The sequence below is a fragment of the Schistocerca piceifrons genome, chromosome 11 (assembly GCF_021461385.2).
Source record: "Schistocerca piceifrons isolate TAMUIC-IGC-003096 chromosome 11, iqSchPice1.1, whole genome shotgun sequence".
Classification (NCBI taxonomy): domain Eukaryota; kingdom Metazoa; phylum Arthropoda; class Insecta; order Orthoptera; family Acrididae; genus Schistocerca; species Schistocerca piceifrons.
Genome location: NC_060148.1, coordinates 18,881,112 through 18,902,471, shown reverse-complemented (window position 1 = coordinate 18,902,471; position 21,360 = coordinate 18,881,112). Strand labels below are relative to the sequence as shown.

Sequence of the window (21,360 nt, the reverse complement as noted above, 5' to 3'; positions counted from 1 at the left end):
ATCCTACCTCGGGCATGGATGTGTGTGATGTCCTTAGGTTAGTTAGGTTTAATTAGTTGTAAGTTCTAGGCGACTGATGACCTCAGAAGTTGAGTCGCATAGTGCTCAGAGCCATTTTGAACCACTGTCCATTCCGTTCAACTGCTCTTCCAAGTCCTTTGCTGTCTCTGACAGAATTACAATGTCATCGGTGAACCTCAAAGTTTTTATTTCTTCCCCATGGATTTTAATACCTACTCTGAACTTTTCTTTTGTTCCCTTTATTGCTTGCTCAATATACAGATTGAATAACATCGGGGAGAGGCTACAACCCTGTCTCACTCCCTTCCCAACCACTGCTTCCCTTTCACGCCCCTCGACTCTTATAACTGCCATCTGCTTTCTGTACAAATTGTAAATAGCCTTTCGCTCTCTGTATTTTATCCCTGCCATCTTCAGAACTTGAAAAGTCGTAATCATAAAACTCATGATCATTTTTTACGAATAATGCACGTCTTCTTGTTTCTAATTACATATTGGACGCGAAATTCCTGTTTTCATTTCAAATACAAATTCTTAATTATCGATGCTTTATGAAAGACTATTCATAAAAGTTGCTTAAACTAAGAAAACATAATTTAATTTTTTAAGGCAAAAATGGAAAACCAAATCCTCTTTATTTGGACTATGTCCCCCGTTTTATACCACAGACGTAGATAAGTATCGTAGAAACATGAAAAACAGCTGTTTTCACAGCATCGAACACATCATATAAATGGTGTATTTTTACGTTTGCTACTGCACCATTACAATATGAACCCAGCAGAACTGATATGGAGCCAAGCTGCGGGATCTGGCCCGAGAAGTAACAACACTGTTAAACTGTCAGACGTACTGGAACTAACGCAAGCAGCTTTTTCACACGTTACTGCCGAACGCTGGCGGGATATAGAACGGCTCGTAGTAAAAGAAGAGCAGACAATGCGGCACCTGCTTGGCTTCGCGGATTCTGTTGTTGATGGACTCGTTATCAACGTACCGGGTGACACTTCCAGAACTGAAATGTATTTCTTGGATTCGGATGAGGAAGGAGCTAAGAGATTACCAGACGGCTGACTGTGATTAATACCTTCAGTGGCTTCCAGTACTCAACAGTACGGTGAAATCCCTGCGATATGCTTTCGCATTGCACACAGCTTTCTCAGAAAAATTGCCCTATGCTGAAGTTAGAAATTTTCATCACTCTTGTTTGTAATTAGAATACTATGTCAGGTGAGAAGGAGTGCATTTTATGCTTTCCGTCTGGTCACCTATGAAGCGCGCGGTAGTGCTGGAGTTTCTACGTATATAGTTTCACTCTCTTTGAAAATTAAATGACATTCGACGCTATATTGTTTCTGTGTTCGTCTCTTTTTTACGTCTGAACTGCAACTGCTCACATCATTGCAGCTTAGTTGGACCACGGGCTGGCCAATGCTGTCCAAGATAAACGCGCCGGTAAAACTGTTGTCCCGTAATTCTCACCGTCTGCGTACGCAGTTCGTGGTCTCGCGACAGCGTTCTCGCTTTTCGCGCGCGGGGTCCCGGGTTCGACCCCCGGCGGGGTCAGTGATTTTCTCTGCCTCGTGTTGACTAGGTGTTGTGTGTGTACTTCGAAGGACTTTTCAATACGGCGGCCCCATGGGGCTTCCCGGCCAACAATGGCATACGATCTTTTCATTTTCTCATTCTGTGTACGTGTAACACAGGATAAAACGTACCCTTATGATTGTACTTGATTACTTCCGTTCCACGTGAAACGGAGTCCAATGAGATTCAAGCAACCGCGGAAGAATACATGGCCTAATGTTTACATCAGGTTTATTCTTATGATGAACAGAGTATAGGTCTTTTTACCATAGCCATTTGTTATGTGGTACTCCCTAACAACTTAGCGCTCATTTCGTTCAACCTTTGATTGTCCGCCATTTCCTGACGGGAATGCCGTTTTTCTTAACCGCTTACATTCGCATTTATCTTTGCCGTGTTGAGCTATCGGCCATTTTAGCCAACGATGCCCGGACGGTCGACCGCATTTTGCTTCTTATCCGTCGTAGCAATAACCCTCTGCCAAGCACTTAAATGTGAATTGCAGAGTAGTCATGTAGATGTAGATGTGGAGGATATATAATTTTTATGAAATTAGAATTATATTAATACCGTCAGCTGCGCACGGGCGTTGATATAGATCAACGGGGACAGATGAAAATGTGTGCACCGACTGGGACTCGAACCCGGGACCTTCTGCTTACATGGCAGACGCTCTATTCATCTGAGCCATCGATGGCACAGATGATAGTGCGATTGCAGGGACTATATTTAATTTTTACTTCTGGACTTCCGTTTTCTATGGCGTATTATTCTCTTCCGTCCATTGGGATTAACTTGTAGTAGTTTTTAACTTCTCTCTTTGTCTTCGTGTTCTACAATTCTGACGTGGGCGCATACTGCAGTATTTACAGTTTTTAACAGTCATTTTCTGAGCGTTGCTGGTGAATTAAATACACTACTGGCCATTAAAATTGCTACACAGAGACTAAATCCAGATTATAAACGGCTATTCATTGGACAAATATATTATACTAGAACTGACATGTGATTACATTTTCACGCAATTTGAGTGCATAGATCCTGAGAAATCAGTACCCAGAACAACCACCTCTGGCCGTAATATCGGCATCGATACGCCTGGGCATTGAGTCAAACAGAGCTTGGATGGCGTGTACAGGTACAGCTGCCCGTGCAGCTTCAACACGATACCACAGTTCATCAAGAGTAGTGACTGGCGTATTGTGACGAGCCAGTTGCTCGGCCACCATCGACCAGACGATTTCAATTGCTGAGAGATCTGGAGAATGTGTTGGCCAGAGCAGCAACCGAACATTTTCTGTATCCAGAATGGCCCGTACAGGACCTGCAACATGCGGTCGTGCAAATGTAGGGTATTGCAGGGATCTAATGAAGGGTAGAGCCATAGGTCGTAACACATCTGAAACGTAACGGCCACTGTTCAAAGTGCCGTCAATGCGAACAAAAGGTGACCGAGACGTGTAACCGATGGCACCCCATACCATCACGCCGGGTGATATGCCAGTGTGGCGATGACAAATACACGCTTCGATTGTGCGTTCACCGCGATGTCGCGAAACACGGATGCGACCATCGTGATGCTGTAAACAGAACCTGGATTCATCCGAAATATGACGTTTTGCTATTCGTGCACCCAGGTGCGTTGTCGAGTACAAAATCGCAGGCGCTCCTGTCTGTGATGCAGCGTCAAGGGTAACCGCAGCCACGGTCTCCGAGCTGATAGCCCATGCTGCCTGAAACGTCGTCGAACAGTTCGTGCAGATGGTTGTCTTCTTTCAAACGTCCCCACCTGTTGACTCAGGGATCGAGACGTGGTTGCACGATCCGTTACAGCCGTGCGGATAAGATGCCTGTCATCTCGACTGCTAGTGATACGAGGCCGTTGGGATCCAGCACGGCGTTCCATATTACCCCCCTCAACCCAACGACTCCATATTCTGTTAACAGTCACTGGATCTCGACCAACGCGAGCAGCAATGTCGCGATACGATAAACCGCAATCGCGATAGGCTACAATGCGATCTTTATCAAAGTCGGAAACGTGATGGTACGCATTTCTCCTCCTCACACGAGGCATCACTACAACGTTTCACCAGGCAACGCCGGTCAACTGCTGTTTGTGTGTGAGAAATCGGTTGGAAACTTTCCTCATGTCAGCACGTTGTAGGTGTCGCCACCGGCGCCAACCTTGTGTGAATGCTCCGAAAAGCTAATCATTTGCATATCACAGCATCTTCTTCCTGTCGGTTAAATTTCGCGTCTGTCGTACGTCATCTTCGTGGTGAAGCAATTTTATTGGCCAGTAGTGTAAAAACTTAGCTTCTACAGGGATTCATATAAGTCTCTTGGAAAGTGCCTTTCCGAGACTGTTGTCTGAAATACTCCTCCGTGATACTGACAAGGGGGAGACTGAGTCAGTAATTAAATCACTGAAGACTAAGGACTTTCATGGATATGATGGAGTGCCTAGCAGAGTATTAAAGTACTGTGCTGCACATGTTAGCCCTGTACCTAGGCATATTTGTAAATCTTCCTTTAGGAATGGCCAGTTTCCTGAACGATTAAAGTACTCAATAGTAAAGCCGCTTTAAAAGATGGAGAAAGGGTTAATGTAGACAATTTTAGACCTATTTCTATGTCATCAGGTTTGCTAAACTTATTGAAAAGGCTACGTATGTAAGCATAATTAATCGTTTTATATCACATAATAAATGTACAGATCAGCTTTATAAGCCGTTTAACACGTGGAAATGCTGTATTCTCTTTCTCTGTGAGGTACTGGATGAATTAAACAAAAAATTTCAAACGCTAGGCAGATTTTTTGATTTAACTAAGGCGTTTGATTCTGTTGATCACAAAATATTGTTCCGGAAGTTGGACCATTACGGAATACGGGGAGTAGCGCACAATTGGTTCACCTCTTACTTTAGCAACAGACAGCAAAAGGCAAATATTCACAGTGTTGAGAATGGCTGTGATGTGGGGTCTGAGTGGGGTACAATCTAATGGGGGTGCCCCAGGGATCAGTGTTGGGGCCGCTCCTGTTCCTTATTTACATAAATGATATGCCCTCTAGTATTACGGGTAACTCTAAAATATTTGTGTTTGATGATAACACTAGCTTAGTAGTATAGGATGTTGTGTGCAACATTGACTCGGTTTCAAATAGTACAGTAGACGATCTAAGTTCATGGCTTGTAGAAAATAAACTAACGCTAAATCACAGTAAGATTCAGTTTTTACAGTTTCTAACACACAATTCAACAAAACCCGACGTTTTAATTTCACATATTGGGCATCTGATTAGTGAAACTGAAAAGTTCAAATTTCTAGATGTTCAGACAGATAGTAAACTGTTGTGGGAAGCCCACGTCCAAAGACTTAATGCTGTGATTTTTACTATTCGAACGGTATCTGAAGTACGTCATCGTTCGACACGAAAATTAGACTAATTTGCTTTATTTTTATTCGCGTATGGCATAACTCTTCGCATTCCCAAATGATATTTTTGGTCATAAACGGGCAGTTCGGGCAATAAATGTTGTAAGTTCAAACTGTCGTTTCTTGTCAACAATATCAGCTTATTCCCGCGAATTAGCAGCTTTCAGTTAGTCAGCACTAGGCAGAAATCGGGTCTGCATTTGGATTGCACTTCCTTGACTCTTGTGCAGAAAGGTGTGCCGTATACTGCTTGTTGTGGATTGGCAAGACAGCCAATCCACTATGACAGGAAGCCGAGAGGCACGCATTTAAACTCACGCTGGCTGGCGTGAGGTCTGGAACAGGACACGAAAATGAGACTAGTAAAAAAGGTACATATCTTCTGGAATACTTAACTTTAATCCATAATTGGTGAACATCGCTCTTGACGGTACATGTTTTACAGCATCAATAGTAACTGGTAATGGCGCCTTGCTAGGTCGTACCAAATGACGTAGCTGAAGGCTGTGCTAACTATCGTCTCGGCAAATGAGAGCGTATTTTGTCAGTGAACCATCGCTAGCAAAGTCGGCTGTACAACTGGGGCGAGTGCTAGGAAGTCTCTCTAGACCTGCCGTGTGGCGGCGCTCGGTCTGCAATCACTGACAGTGGCGACACGCGGGTCCGACGTATACTACCGGACCGCGGCCGATTTAAAGGCTACCACCTGGCAAGTGTGGTGTCTGGCGGTGACACTACACTGCTGCATCCTTTTCAATAAGCCACCAAAGCATTCAAAACATCTTAGCAGTAATCCACGCTTTTCAAATCGAAACAGAAGAGTTTCTTCATGGGTCACTCCTTCAATTCTGTCGAGGACTTTCGTGAAAAATTACGCTGATTCCTGTGTTATATTGGTGACTGCGTTTTCTTAAACTTAAGACTTGTCTTTTATTGGATTCATAAACATTTTATTTTATCTGTTATTACTTCTATGTTGTAATTTCATGTGCTAGCACGTTCCATGACCTTGGAGATTTGCTGCTCAGTTTGGTCCTACGCAACTAGACGTGTAAAATAAATAAATAAAATGTGACCTTAGTTGTTTGGCGCACTAAAGCAAAACAAACAAACAAATCAGTTATCCAGGCGCGATTATTAGAAGTTGTAGGTGAAGATACGGTAAAGTGACCATGGCGGCAAAAATGGCCATTGATACACCTTATTTACGTTACATCAGAGGATTGAAAATGTTGTGGGCTGGCAGGAGAGCCAACCCGGATTACTAGAGGAAGCCGAAAGGCACGCGTTTTAGCTCACGCAGGCTGGCGTGAGGTCTGGAACAGGAAAAGGAAATTAGACTGTAGAAAAAATTGACGTAGCTGGTGGAATACTTAACTTTAATCCATAAATGGTGAACGTCGCTCTTGACGGTACATGTTTTACAGCATCAATAGTGACTGGTAATGGCGCCTTGCTAGGTCGTACCAAATGACGTAGCTGAAGGCTATGCTAACTATCGTCTCGGCAAATGAGAGCGTATTTTGGTCAGTGAACCATCGCTAGAAAAGTCGGCTGTACAACTGGGGCGAGTGCTAGGAAGTGTCTCTAGACCTGCCGTGTGGTGGCGCTCGGTCTGCAATCACTGAAAGTGGCGACACGCGGGTCCGCCGTATACTAACGGACCGCGTCCGATTTAAAGGCTACCACCTGGCAAGTGTGGTGTCTGGCGGTGACACCACAGAAAATCAGAAAAGATTTTACTAAAATATAACGGAACAAACTTCCTGCGTCAAACTCATTGGTAGCACTGATGGCGCGTATTAAAACTAGTCCAACCACTTGTTACCTCACATATCTTTAGAGTCATACTTTTTTGAGATTATCAGTGTTACAACAAAGTCTTTTCGACTTCAAATGTAGTTCGTTGTTGTTTGTTTCTGTTTGATAGTTTCATGTGTGAACCAGTAATGCCGGCATGTTGTCCGGTCGGGAAAAATGGCCAAGTTGTTTACCCTGGAAAGTGTTAGTTACTTCCTACTGTCACGCAAATTCCTTCGGGTGAGATTTACTTCCAACCCCTTTTATATAAATAGCTATCGCCTGAATTAATTTATATTATTGTAAATCGTCTCCGTTCTGTTATATGTAGCCCAGTACAAGAACGATCTGGTCAAGCGCTTGGTAATGTTTCAGATACTACACTCATGCTCGTAAATTAAGGATAATTGCAGAATGGTATCGTGTTGAAGCTGCATGGGCAGCTGTACCTGTACACGCCATCCGAGCTCTGTTTGACTCAATGCCCAGGCGTATCGAGGCCGTTATTACGGCCAAAGGTGGTTGTTCTGGGTACTGGTTTCTCAGGATCTATGCACCCAAATTGTTTGAAAATGTAATCACATGTCAGTTCAAGTATAATATATTTGTCCAATGAATACTCGTTTATCATCTGCATCTATTGTTGGTGTAACAATTTTAATGGCCGGTAGTGCACATCGGAAATGTGGTGGTTGGTGAGTTTGTTACTGGTGTTGATTCTAATGATTTTCAAGGTCAGAATGACTTTAATACAGATGATTTCAAGCAATATCACATAAACAGGGTAGTTAAATACTCTTTTATGTACAGGTATTACTTAAGCGATACTGACCGTAACAATGGCTGAGCACATGCGAAATAAAGCTGTTGAGCTGATGCACTGAGCAATGCATCACGCTACATAAAATTGTTTTTGTGGCCTTTCGAATTACTTGAATATTTTTTCTTGTAAATATTATGAGCATAAAATAATGTAATTAATAATGTATTCAAGGTGAGTACAAAAAAAAAAACTCAAATGTCCTATTATGGGGAGAAGCGGGTAATTTTTCTCCCCAAATTTGTGGAATTCGAGATATTAGCATTGATAGTCCTGCTCCAGTGTTCATTCCGCAAAATTATATAGTTATCACAACATTGAGCGAAATAGTTGCATTCCTCGTATTATTATGACTCACATAACTTGATGAATGATTATGGGCTTAATAGCCTGTCAAAAATTGTTACAATATGGTGGAGGAGCTGGGATATGCGAATGTTTGGGTAACGCCCAACCATCTGTATTATTGCCTCTGAACTAAACATATATTGTTGGTAAGTTACACTATTCTATCGAGTGCAGATTTATTGTCTATTCTATGGCTACGTCAAAAGTTTAGAATACTATTGACAAAAATAAGCGTGATATCGTAACAGAATTTTTCTCTACCAATTTTCCGAGTTCCTTCCTTTCTGCTTCGAAGTTCAGTTATTCTCTTGTCGAAGCAGACAGCGACATTCAGCGGCACACAGCGGCGAAAAGTTGAGTTACTTCGGCTTGTTTCTTGGTGCACAGGATGGTAAGCGTACCAATGGAGAAGTGTGCGACCATGATGTACAAGGCAGTGTCTCGGAGATGAAATGTGACATAATGAAAAGTGAAACTGCAGTCCACTATTTAAAATTAGTCGCATTTAAAACTATCTTTGATCGAAAAATAGGCGATCAAGGACTGTTTTAAATTTCACAGGTGTTTCGCAGTTTTTAAGCCGATGAGATGCTAACTTTTTTTCATACGCTGCCAAGCAGTAGATATCTTTAGCGTACTGATACTCTGCCACGGATTACAGGCGCCTAATCATTTTGCAACAGTTTTATTAATTATTTTCAGTTTGGGTGCTCGATATGTTTAACGGTTGTAGATACCGCCAGGCGATAAAATATGGCTAACGTTATTTGCAGGTAAACGTACTTTTTATGATAGATAGGACATGTGAAGAGGAATTGAATTTAAGACATTACAATACCATAGTCTAACATAACAGTCGCGATAATTTTTTTTTCTTTTTCTTCTTTTTGATAGCAACGCCCCAAGCGGCCAGTAAACGATACTTCTGAATACGATATCGGAAGAATGCGAGTACTAATGTTTATATTAATTTGTAACATAGTTTTTACAACAGTGCAGTACCATAAAAATCGACAGCTAAAAGATGGCAGAACATATCCCTTTATTTAGTTTCCTAAGACCCTGAAGGTATGAAAAGTACATTACAGGACAGTTTATTTACGATTCTCTTGCAATGTGCAGACATTTACTGAATGACTTAGTTTTCCTTTGAACCAAAGACTTGCTATCAAGTACCAGAAGACGTGAAGTTTTGCACAAGGACGTCTTACATGTACTCAACAAAGCAGAATTTTGTCCGCTATACTTTGAGCCATATCAGTGAATGTGGAACGTAGGAAACCGATATGGAATACAAGACCTGCATTATTTAACGTACCAAATAAGCCACGACAACTGTAGCTTAAAGAAAACCACACAGACATGATAATAAAGCTTCAAAAGCAATTACACTGTTTCCTAACACGAAAGAAACCAATTCCACAACTGTTGCTAAAACTGACCCACAAACGGCAAGACCCTTCAACACATTCGAATTTGAAGCAAAAGTAATTACATTTTTATAAAATGTTTGTTTATTAGAAAATCGAATAAAGTCTAAGAATTGCCGAATCTTTAGACTCCATAAAATTTTTTAAGTTTTTTTAAGAAAAGTGCCTATGATAATAACAATCGACAACAGAAATATATGATCCTCAAGGATGAAATAGGTGTTTCTATTTTCTTGCTTTCAGCGGAATAAGCTGCAAATCTATAAATATTTAAAAGCATTTCTTCATGAATAAGTATTCTAAACTACTGGCCATTAAAATTGCTACACCAACAATAGATGCAGATGATAAACGGGTATTCATCGCAGAAATATATTTTACTAGAACTGACATGTGATTACATTTTCACGTAATTTGGGTGCACACATCATGAGAAATCAGTACCCAGAACAACTACCTCTGGCCGTAATAACTGCCTCGATACACCTGGGCATTGAGTCAAACAGAGCTTGGATGGCGTGTACAGGTACAGCTGCCCATGCAGCTTCAACACGATACCACAGCTCATCAAGAGTGGTGACTGGCGTATTGTGACGAGCCAGTTGCTCGACCACCATTCACCAGACGTTTTCAGTTGGTGAGAGATCTGGTGAATGTGCTGGCCAGGGCAGCAGTCGAACATTTTCTGTATCCAGAAAGGCCCGTACAGGACCTGCAACAAGCGGTCGGGCATTATCCTGCTGAAATGTAGGGTCTCGCAGGGATCGATGAAGGGTAGAGCCACGGGTCGTAACACATCTGAAATGTAACGTCCACTGTTCAAAGTGCTGTCAATGCGAACAAGAGGTGACCGAGACGTGTAACCGACGGCACCCCATACCATCACGCCGGGTGATACGCCAGTATGGCGATGACGAATACACGCATCCAATGTGCGTTCACCGCGATGTCGCCAAACACGGATGCGACCATCGTGATGGTGTAAACAGAACCTGGATTCATCCGAAAAAATGACATTTTGCCATTCGTGCACCCAGGTTCGTCGTCGAGTACACCACCGCAGGCGTTCCTGTCTGTGATGCAGCGTCAAGGGTAACCACAGCCATGGTCTCCGAGCTGATAGTCCGTGCTGCTGCAAACGCCGTTGAACTGTTCATGCAGATGGCTGTCGTCTTGCAAACGTCCCCATCTGTTGACTCAGGGATCGAGACGTGGCTGCACAATCCGTTACAGCCGTGCGGATAAGATGCCTGTCTCTCGACTGCTAGTGATACGAGGCCGTCGGGATCCAGCACGGCGTTTCGTATTAGCCTGCTGAACCCACCATATTCTGCTCACAGTCATTGGATCTCGACCAACGCGAGCAGCAGTATCGCGATACGATAAACCGCAATCGCGATAGGCTACAATCCGACCTTTATCAAAGTCGGAAACGTGATGGTACGCATTTCTCCTCCTTACACGAGGCATCACAACAATGTTTCACCTGGCAACGCCGGTCAACTGCTGTTTGTGTCTGAGAAATCGGTAGGAAACTTTCCTCATGTCAGCACGTTGTAGGTGTCGCCACCGGCGCCAACCTTGTGTGAATGCTCTGAAAAGCTAACCATTTGCATATCACAGCATCTTCTTCCTGTCGGTTAAATTTCGCGTCTGTAGCACGTCATCTTCGTGGTGTAGCAATTTTAATGACCAGCAGTGGAACAGAGTACGTTGTCCTGTTTATCAGAGACAAGGGTATCGTGAGGGGTGTGCCAGGGAAGTGTGTTGTTCTCTGTATATCCATAAAGGAAATGACAGTCAGGGTGACCGGGAATCTGTGGCTGTTTGCTGATGACACTGTAGTGCACGGGAAGTATTCTCTATAAATGTGTGCAGCAGAATACAGGCTGACTTGGATAGAATTTCTGTTCTGTGTGGCGAATGGCAGCTTGCTCTAAGGTTAGGCGCAAATTGAGACGGTTATAACACGTGTGACGTGACACGACATTACAGAGCGACACGCACTTTCCGCACGTGTAGCGCGTGTCCAACGCATATTGAGACGCGTACATGTACTTCGCACGCGCCGATTGGCTACGCTCCGGACTGACAGCAACGACCACCTTCCAACTTCAGTTGGAAAGACCACATAGATAATATTGTGGAGAAAGCGAGCCAAAGGTTGCGTTTCATTGGCAGGACACTTAGAAGATGCAACAAGTCCACTAAAGAGAAAGCTTAAACTACACTCGGTTGTCCTCTGTTAGAATATTGCTGTGCGGTGTGGGATCCTTACCAGGTGGGATTGACGGAGTACATCGAAAGGGTGGAAAAAAGGACTGATCGTTTTGTATTATGACGTAATAGGGGAGAGAGTGTGGCAGATATGATACGCGAGTTGGGATGGAAGTCATTAAAGCAAAGACGTTTCTCGTCGCGGCGAGATCTATGTACGAAATTTCAGTCACCAACTTTCTCTTCCGAATGCGAAAATATTTTGTTGAGCCCGACCTACATACGTAGGACTGATCATCAAAATAAAATAAGAGAAATCAGAGCTCGAACAGAAAGGTTTAGGTGTTCGTTTTGCCCGCGGCTGTTCGGGAGTGGAATGGTAGAGAGATTGTATGATTGTGGTTCAATGAACCCTCTGCCAAGCACTGAAGGGTGAATTGCAGAGTAATCATGTAGCTGTAGATGAAGCAGGCGCACACTGTAATCTCTCTCACACAAACGATTTTACAGAAACTATTCGGTAAAAATATTTCATTTTTACCTTGCCTGTAGCGTTATATGTCAGTCTCGTGGCGAAGGGCTCATAATCTCGCTAATGGTTATACTTATTGTGCGATGTACATTTTAGTAAGACGCTACGCAAAATTCGAAAAGTTTGCAATGGAAAATAGTGGTCGCTATGATATTGCGTTTAGTGCGTATTACACCAGATGTTGCTGCGTATGAAATTTAGCCAACATGTTGAATTTTTCTTTAGACTTGGGAGGTGGTCTCAGATCTCGAGAAAATGGATTCTATGTAGCGCGCTCACTTCCGATCTCACGCCCGCAAGAATGAAATATTCACATCATCCATCATATTTTTTAAACCGCACCAATACTGCTCACCGGTGTGGGATCCGTACAAGATCGGTTTGATAGAAGAGATAGAGAAGATCCCACGGAGAGCAGCGCGTTTCGTTACAGGATCATTTGGTAATCGCGAAAGCATTAAGGACATGACAGATAGACTCCAGTGGAAGACTCTGCGGGAGACACGCTCAGTAGCTCGGTACAGGCTTTTGTTGAAGTTTCGGGAACATACCTTCACCGAGGTGCATTCAAGTTCTAAGGCCTCCGATTTTTTTTCTAATTAACTACTCACCCAAAATCGGTGAAACTGGCGTTACTTCTCAACGTAATCGCCCTGCAGACGTACACATTTTTCACAACGCTGACGCCATGATTCCATGGCAGCGGCGAAGGCTTCTTTAGAAGTCTGTTTTGACCACTGGAAAATCGCTGAGGCAATAGCAGCACGGCTGGTGAATGTGCGGCCACGGAGAGTGTCTTTCATTGTTGGAAAAAGCCAAAAGTCACTAGGAGCCAGGTCAGGTGAGTAGAGAACATGAGGAATCACTTCAAAGTTGTTATCACGAAGAAACTGTTGCGTAACATTAGCTCGATGTGCGGGTGCGTTGTCTCGGTGAAACAGCACATGCGCAGCCCTTCCCGGACTTTTTTGTTGCAGTGCAGGAAGGAATTTGTTCTTCAAAACATTTTCGTAGGATGCACCTGTTACCGTAGTGCCCTTTGGAACGCAATGGGTAAGGATTACGCCCTCGCTGTCCCAGAACATGGACACCATCATTTTTTCAGCACTGGCGGTTACCCGAAATTTTTTGGTGGCGGTGAATCTGTGTGCTTCCATTGAGTTGACTGGCGCTTTGTTTCTGGATTGAAAAATGGCATCCGCGTCTCATCCACTGTCACAACCGACAAAAAGAATGTCCCATTCCTGCTGTCGTTGCGCGTCAACATTGCTCGGCAACGTGCCACACGGGCAGCGATGTGGTCGTCCGTCAGCATTCGTGGCACCCACCTGGATGACACTTTTCGCATTTTCAGGTCGTCATGCAGGATTGTGTGCGCAGAACCCACAGAAATGCCAACTCTGGAGGCGATCTGTTCAACAGTCATTCGACGATCCCCCAAAACAATTCTCTCCACTTTCTCGATTGTGTCATCAGACCGGCTTGTGCGAGCCCGAGGTTGTTTCTGTTTGTTGTCACACAATGTCCTGCCTTCATTAAACTGTTGCACCCACGAACGCACTTTCGATGAATCCATAACTCCATCACCACATGTCTCCTTCAACTGTTGATGAATTTCAGTTGGTTTCACATCACACAAATTCAGAAAACGAATGACTGCACGCTGTTCGAGTAAGGAAAACGTCACCATTTTAAGTATTTAAAACAGTTCTCATTCTCGCCGCTGGCGGTAAAATTCCATCTGCCGTACGGTGCTGCCGTCTCTCGGATGTATTGACAATGAACGCGGCCTCATTTTAAAACAATGCGCATGTTTCTATCTCTTTCCAGTCAGGAGAAAAAAAAATCGGAGGCCTTAGAACTTGAATGCACCTCGTATATCGCTCCCTCCTACGTGTATCTCGCGGAGAGACCGTGAGAATAAAATCAGAGAGATTAGAGCCCAGACAGGGGCATACCGACAACCTTTCTTTCCACGATCAATACGAGACTGGAATAGAAGGGAGAACCGATAGAGGTACTCAAAGTACCATCTGCCACACATCGTAGGGTGGCTTGCGGAGTGTGGATGTAGATGTTGACGTAGACATCGAAACGACTCAAAACTTGGTTCATATGGCTCTAAGCACTATGGGACTTAACATCTGAGATCATCACTCCCCTAGACTTAGAACTACTTAAACCTCACTAACCTAAGGACACCACACACATCCATGCCCGAGACGGGATTCGAACCTGCGATCGTAAAAGCCGTGTGTTCCGTACTGAAGCGCCTAGAACCGCTCGGCCATAGCAGCCGGCGAAAGTTTTGCGTGTGATAGTACACAAGGAGGAGAGTATTTTGCGAATTTGTAAACACACCGAACTTTCTTATCTATGGTGATATAGCAGTAGTTATACCTCCCTTTTTTTCAGTCCAGTCACTTTAATTTTTTAGGAGTTATCGACAGCCGGCTTTGTGGCCGAGCGGTTCAAGGCATACAGTCTGGAACCGCGCGACCGCTACGGTCGCAGGTTCGAATCCTGCCTCGGGCATGGATGTGTGTGATGTCCTTAGGTTTAAATAGTCCTAAGTTCTAGGCGACTGATGACCTCAAAATTTAAGTCCCATAGTGCTCAGAGTCATTTGAACCATTTGAGCCAAGTTATCGACAGCTAGTGAAGCAAGATTTTCCTAGTATGAAAATTAACATGAAATTTCTTCTCATATGTTACTGCAAATCTACACCATGAGGTTTTTCGTAAGGTACTGAGTTCTTTGTTTGCCAATTACTTGTTTAATGAGGCAGTCTGTTTGATAATTCTGTCGCAATAGCTGCTGCGAGACGAGTTTGTGCAAATTACACCATGTTTTGGCAAAGGAAGTACAATTAAACCTGTCAACAAGAGAAATGGAGCCTTTACTCATAAATGGTGATGCTTCTTCGAATGAGAAAAGGTTAACTATTTACACAAAAATAAATTGCCAGTTCTGATGGAATTTTGGCTGAATCCCCGTAACCAATCGTATTTTTAACACTGAACGACTGGAATGAAAAACTTACCAAAGTATTTTATTCCTTCTCCTGATATGAGCAGTATTAAAATAATGACAACCATTGCCTTCACGTGGAATGATAAGTCAGATGTCAGATCCCAGGTGCTGGTTACTCACCTTCGGCTTGCCAACGTGACAATGTGTGATTCGCGGATGAAATAGTTGTTACTGAGAAAAATAAACAATCGATCTGTCGCAAACACAATGGTCAGTCCATTGCCAGCAGCTGAGCGTAATTCGCGCAGAAGGAATGCGGAAGCTGACCATGTGTGCCTTGTGAGCGGGGGTTCGAGAAACATTGTCATGAAAGTAGAGCTGCCTTTGTCAGCGGTACATTTCAACAAATTAAATATATGTACTCACCACACACTTTCAGGATACTACTACTTTCGTAATACCGACCATTTTTTTCATCTGTGTAGCCTGTTGTATAATTAGTTTATTAATGCTGGTAAGATGTATGCAACAATTGAAATGCTTTCTCAACACGGCGAACCAATTACAACACTGTTATTTGTGAGTCCTTTTCGGCAGGCTGGTGTGACCGAGCGGTTCAGGTGCTTTAGTCTGGAAACCTGCCTCGGGTATGGATGTGTGTGATGTGCTTCGGCTAGTTAGGTTCAAGTAGTTCTAAGTCTAGGGGACTGAAGACCTCAGATATTAAGTCCCTTAGTGCTCAGAGCCATTTTGAACCATTTTTTTCAAGTCCTTTTCGACACTTCCTAGCTTGCAGTGGAAATGTGATGTCCACAAGTACATAGTATAATGTCTCTTCTTACATCCATATCCAAGTAACGATAGCGAAATTTACGTACTTCATTCCATGGACGATTTTTTCCAGATGCACAAAGGGGTCATATATGTGGAAATTACGCCTTTTCCACGTTTTGCAACAGACCGTAAAGATACTTCAGCGAAACAGGCAAGAAGTAGATAACCTTGTTTTACTTTCCTGTCTTGCTTCTAAATCACGTGATTTTATAATATTCCTTACTTCCTTGTTCACTACCTTCACGATGAAACGTCTGTCCATTCTTACGATGTGAAAACATTGTGGAGGCAGAAGATATAATCCCAGTGGCTAATTAGCCGGCCGGAGTGGCCGTGCGGTTCTAGGCGCTACAGTCTGGAACCGCGCGACCGCTCCGGTCGCAGGTTCGAATCCTGCCTCGGGCATGGATGTGTGTGATGTCCTTAGGTTAGTTAGGTTTAAGTAGTTCTAAGTTCTAGGGGACTGATGACCTCAGAAGTTAAGTCCCATAGTGCTCAGAGCCATTTGAACCAGTGGCTAATTGGCTCACCAGTTATTGAACTGTGCATTGTTCTTGAGAAAAGAATAAACAAAACAAAAGAACTGTACAGTTATATGTAACTGAAAAGCATTATGTGCCACCAAAAAAACGGGATGGAGCGCTTCAATGGCGAAAAACGATACATTCCTCAGTGATCATAAAATTTGATGTAATTAGAGGCCGTATTTTTCGGATGGGCAATACTTCCACTCCCCATATTCGCCATGCCGAAGTGAACATACGGTAGGACTGCCTTCCCGCTTTCCTCCTCATCCCCTCCCGCAGTACTCACGCGACGCGCGGTGCGAGATACTGTGACGCAACCGCAATGTCACGCGACCTGGTGCAGACGCGTGTCGCGTCCCAGTCGCGTCGCGTCGCAGTAGCGCGGTCCCATTTGAACCCGTGAAGTGACAAAAACGCGCGCTGCGCTGCGCCTCGCCACACGCGCTATACGCGTCTCAGTTTGCGCCTAGCGTAAATGTGCTGAAGTTAATACAGACGAGCAGGAAAAACATTTCGGCGATGTTCGAATAAGTTACGAGGGTCACTCCAAAAGAAATGCACACTATTTTTTTTTAATCCATCTTTTATTCTACATGTTTGAAAGTCTTACAGCGTGTAGATACATCCTTTAGGAACAATATTTTCATTTCTCCACATAATTTCCATCCTCCTCAACTGCCTTACGCCATCTTGGAACCAGCGCCTGTATACCCGCACAGTAAAATTCTGGACCAACCTGTTGGAGCCACTGTTTGGCAGCGTGCACAAGGGAGTCATCATCTTCAAACCTTGTTCCACGAAGAGAGTCTTTCAGTTTCCCAAAGAGATGATAGTCACATGGAGCCAGGTCAGGACTGTAAGGCGGGTATTTCAGTGTTGTCCATCCGAGCTTTGTGATCGCTTCCACGGTTTTTTGACTGACATGTGGCCGTGCATTGTCGTGCAACAGCAAAACATCCTGCTTTTGCCGATGTGGTCGAACACGACTCAGTCGAGCTCGAAGTTTCTTCAGTGTCGTCACATAGGCATCAGAATTTATCGTGGTTCCACCTGGCACGATGTCCACAAGCAAGAGTCCTTCAGAATCGAAAAACACCGTAGCCATAACTTTTCCAGCAGAAGGTGTGCTTTTGAATTTTTTTTTTTTTCTTGGGTCAATTTGCATGATGCCACTTCATTGATTGTCTCTGGTCAAATTGATGGAGCCATGTCTCATCACCTGTCACAATTCTTCCAAGAAATTCATCTCCACCATTCTCGTACTGTTCCAAAAGATCACTGCATACCGTTTTTCTTGTTTCTTTGTGAGCCACTGTCAACATCCTGGGAACCCACGTGGCACAAACCTTTTCTAACGCCAACACTTTCAGTATTGTGCAAACACTTCCTTCCCCTATCCCAACGTAGCGTGACAATTCGTTCACTGTGACGCGTCTGTCAGCAGTTGCCAATTCGTTAACCCTCTGCACATTGTCTGGAGTGTGTGCAGTACGAGGCCTGCCGCTGCGAGGACAATCCTCAATATTGCAGAGCCCGCTTTCGTCACGTAATCTGCTCACCCACCGACTAACTGTACTGCGATCGACAGCAGCATCTCCGTACAACTTTTTCAACCTCTTGTGGATGTTTCCCACTGTCTCGTGTTCACAACACAGGAGTTCTATGCCAGCACGTTGCTTCTGACGAACGTCAAGAGTAGCAGCCATCTTGAAGACATGGCGCCACTCGCGGGAACAGGTTGAACTAATTTTGAAAACAGGCGGGAAGGCTGTATCTGCACACTGTAGCCGGCCGGAGTGACCGTGCGGTTCTAGGCGCTACAGTCTGGTGCCGAGCAACCGCTACGGTCGCAGGTTCGAATCCTGCCTCGGGCATGGATGTGTGTGATGTCCTTAGGTTAGTTAGGTTTAATTAGTTCTAAGTTCTAGGCGACTAATGACCTCAGCAGTTAAGTCGCATAGTGCTCAGAGCCATTTGAACCATTTTTGCCCACTGTAAAACTTTCACACATGCAGAATGGAAACTGTATTTTTACGAAAATAGCGTGCATTTCTTTTGCAGTGACCATCGTATTACTCTGGAGGTGTTTGAGACAGTCACATAGAATAAATATGTAGGCGTAACTGTACAAAGTGATATGAAATCGAAGGTACACGTATGGTGGATTGTAGGGAAGGTGAATGTTCGGATTCGATTTGTTGGGAAAACTGTGGGAAAGTGTAGTTCACCTTCGAGGCTTTTTCTGAAAGCAGGTTCGTTTTTTTTTCAGGGTTCCAATAGTCTATATCGCTCCCCTCTGCTTGGGTTACAAAACCCTATTTGCGACACAATCTCCATTCAATGTGACGACCTTACGCCACCTTCCTGGAGGGGCCCATACAGGGTGTTACAAAAAGGTACGGCCAAACTTTCAGGAAATATTCCTCACACACAAAGAAAGAAAAGATGTTATGTGAACATGTGTCCGGAAACGCTTAATTTCCATGTTAGAGCTCATTTTATTTTCGTCAGTATGTACTGTACTTCCTCGATTCACCGCCAGTTGGCCCAATTGAAGGAAGGTAATGTTGACTTCGGTGCTTGTGTTGACATGCGACTCATTGCTCTACAGTACTAGCATCGAGCACATCAGTACGTAGCATCAACAGGTTAGTGTTCATCACGAACGTGGTTTTGCAGTCAGTGCAATGTTTACAAATGCGGAGTTGGCAGATGCCCATTTGATGTACGGATTAGCACGGGGCAATAGCCGTGGCGCGGTACGTTTGTATCGAGACAGATTTCCAGAACGAAGGTGTCCCGACAGGAAGACGTTCGAAGCAATTGATCGGCGTCTTAGGGAGCACGGAACATTCCAACCTATGACTCGCGACTGGGGAAGACCTAGAATGACGAGGACACCTGCAATGGACGAGGCAATTCTTCATGCAGTTGACGATAACCCTAATGTCAGAGTCAGAGAAGTTGCTGCTGTACAAGGTAACGTCGACCACGTCACTGCATGGAGAGTGCTACGGGAGAACCAGTTGTTTCCGTACCGTGTACAGCGTGTGCAGGCACTATCAGCAGCTGATTGGCCTCCACGGGTACACTTCTGCGAATGGTTCATCCGACAATGTGTCAATCCTCATTTGAGTGCAAATGTTCTCTTTACGGATGAGGCTTCATTCCGACGTGATCAAATTGTAAATTTTCACAATCAACTTGTGTGGGCTGACGAGAATCCGCACGCAATTGTGCAATCACGTCATCAACACAGATTTTCTGTGAACGTTTGGGCAGGCATTGTCGGTGATGTCTCCATTGGGCCCCATGTTCTTCCACCTACGCTCAATGGAGCACGTTATCATGATTTCATACGGGATACTCTACCTGTGCTGCTAGAACATGTGCCTTTACAAGTACGACACAACATGTGGTTCATGCACGATGGAGCTCCTGCACATTTCAGTCGAAGTGTTCGTACGCTTCTCAACAAGAGATTCGGTGACCGACGGATTGGTAGAGGCGGACCAATTCCGTGGCCTCCACGCTCTCCTGACCTCAACCTTCTCAACTTTCATTTATGGGGGCATTTGAAAGCTCTTGTCTACGCAACCCCGGTACCAAATGTAGAGACTCTTCGTGCTCGTATTGTGGACGGCTGTGATACAATACGCCATTCTCCAGGGCTGCATCAGCGCATCAGGGATTCCGTGCGACGGAGGGTGGATGCACGTATTCTCGCTAACGGAGGACATTTTGAACATTTCCTGTAATAAAGTGTTTGAAGTCACGCTGGTACGTTCTGTTGCTGTGTGTTTCCATTCCATGATTAATGTGATTTGAAGAGGAGTAATGAAATGAGCTCTAACATGGAAATTAAGCGTTTCCGGACACATGTCCACATAACATATTTTCTTTCTTTGTGTGTGAGGAATGTTTCCTGAGAGTTTGGCCGTACCTTTTTGTAACACCCTGTATATCCGCATGGGACCAGTCTGGTCGTCTACATCGAACCCAACAATTTGCTGCGTCAATAACCCTCCATCATTCACGTACTGCTTGCTGCGGAGTCCATCCTTCATTGGGCCAAACAGAAGGAAACGTTTTTACAGATTAAAACTGTGTGGCGGACCGAGACTCGAACTCGGGACCTTAGGGCACTTGCCCGCGTAAGGGAAAGGTCCCGAGTTCGAGTCTCGGTCCGGCACACAATTTTAATCTGCCAGGAAGCTTCACATCAGCGGACACTCTGCTGAAGAGTGAAAATCTCACTCTGGAAACATCCCCCAGGCTGTGGCTAATCAATATCCTTTCTTTCAGGAGTGCAAGTTCTGCAAGGTTCGGAGGCCAGCGTCTGTAAAGTTTGGAAGGCAGGAGACGATGTACGGGCAGAAGTAAAGCTGTGAGGACTGGGCGTGAGGCGTTCTTGGGTAGCTCAGTTGGTAGAGCACTTGCCCGCACAAGGCAAAGGTCCCGAGTTCGAGTCTCGGCCCAACACACAGAAATGTACACCACTGGCCATTAAAATTGCTGCAACACGAAGGTGACGTGCCACAGACGCGAAATTTAACCGACAGGAACAAGATGCTGTGATATGCAAATGATTGGCTTTTCAGAGCATTCACACAAGTTGGCGCCGGTGGCGACACCAACAACGTGCTGACATGACGAAAGTTTCCAACCGATTTCTCATACACAAATAGCAGTTGACCGGCGTTGCCTGGTGAAACGTTGTAGTGATGCCTCGTGTAAGGAGGAGAAATGCGTACCATCACGTTTCCGACTTTGATAACTTCTGCCAGGAAGTTTCGTGTCAGTGCACACTCTTCTGCACATTTCAGATG

General features: G+C 44.4%; 1 non-coding gene across 1 annotated transcript; it reads left to right on the top strand.

Moving 5' to 3' along the window:
• Positions 1-20,940: 20,940 nt before the first annotated feature.
• On the top strand, positions 20,941-21,020 carry Trnav-cac. The gene has a single exon. It is a non-coding gene; the product is annotated as a tRNA-Val (tRNA).
• The last annotated feature ends 340 nt before the right edge of the window (positions 21,021-21,360 follow it).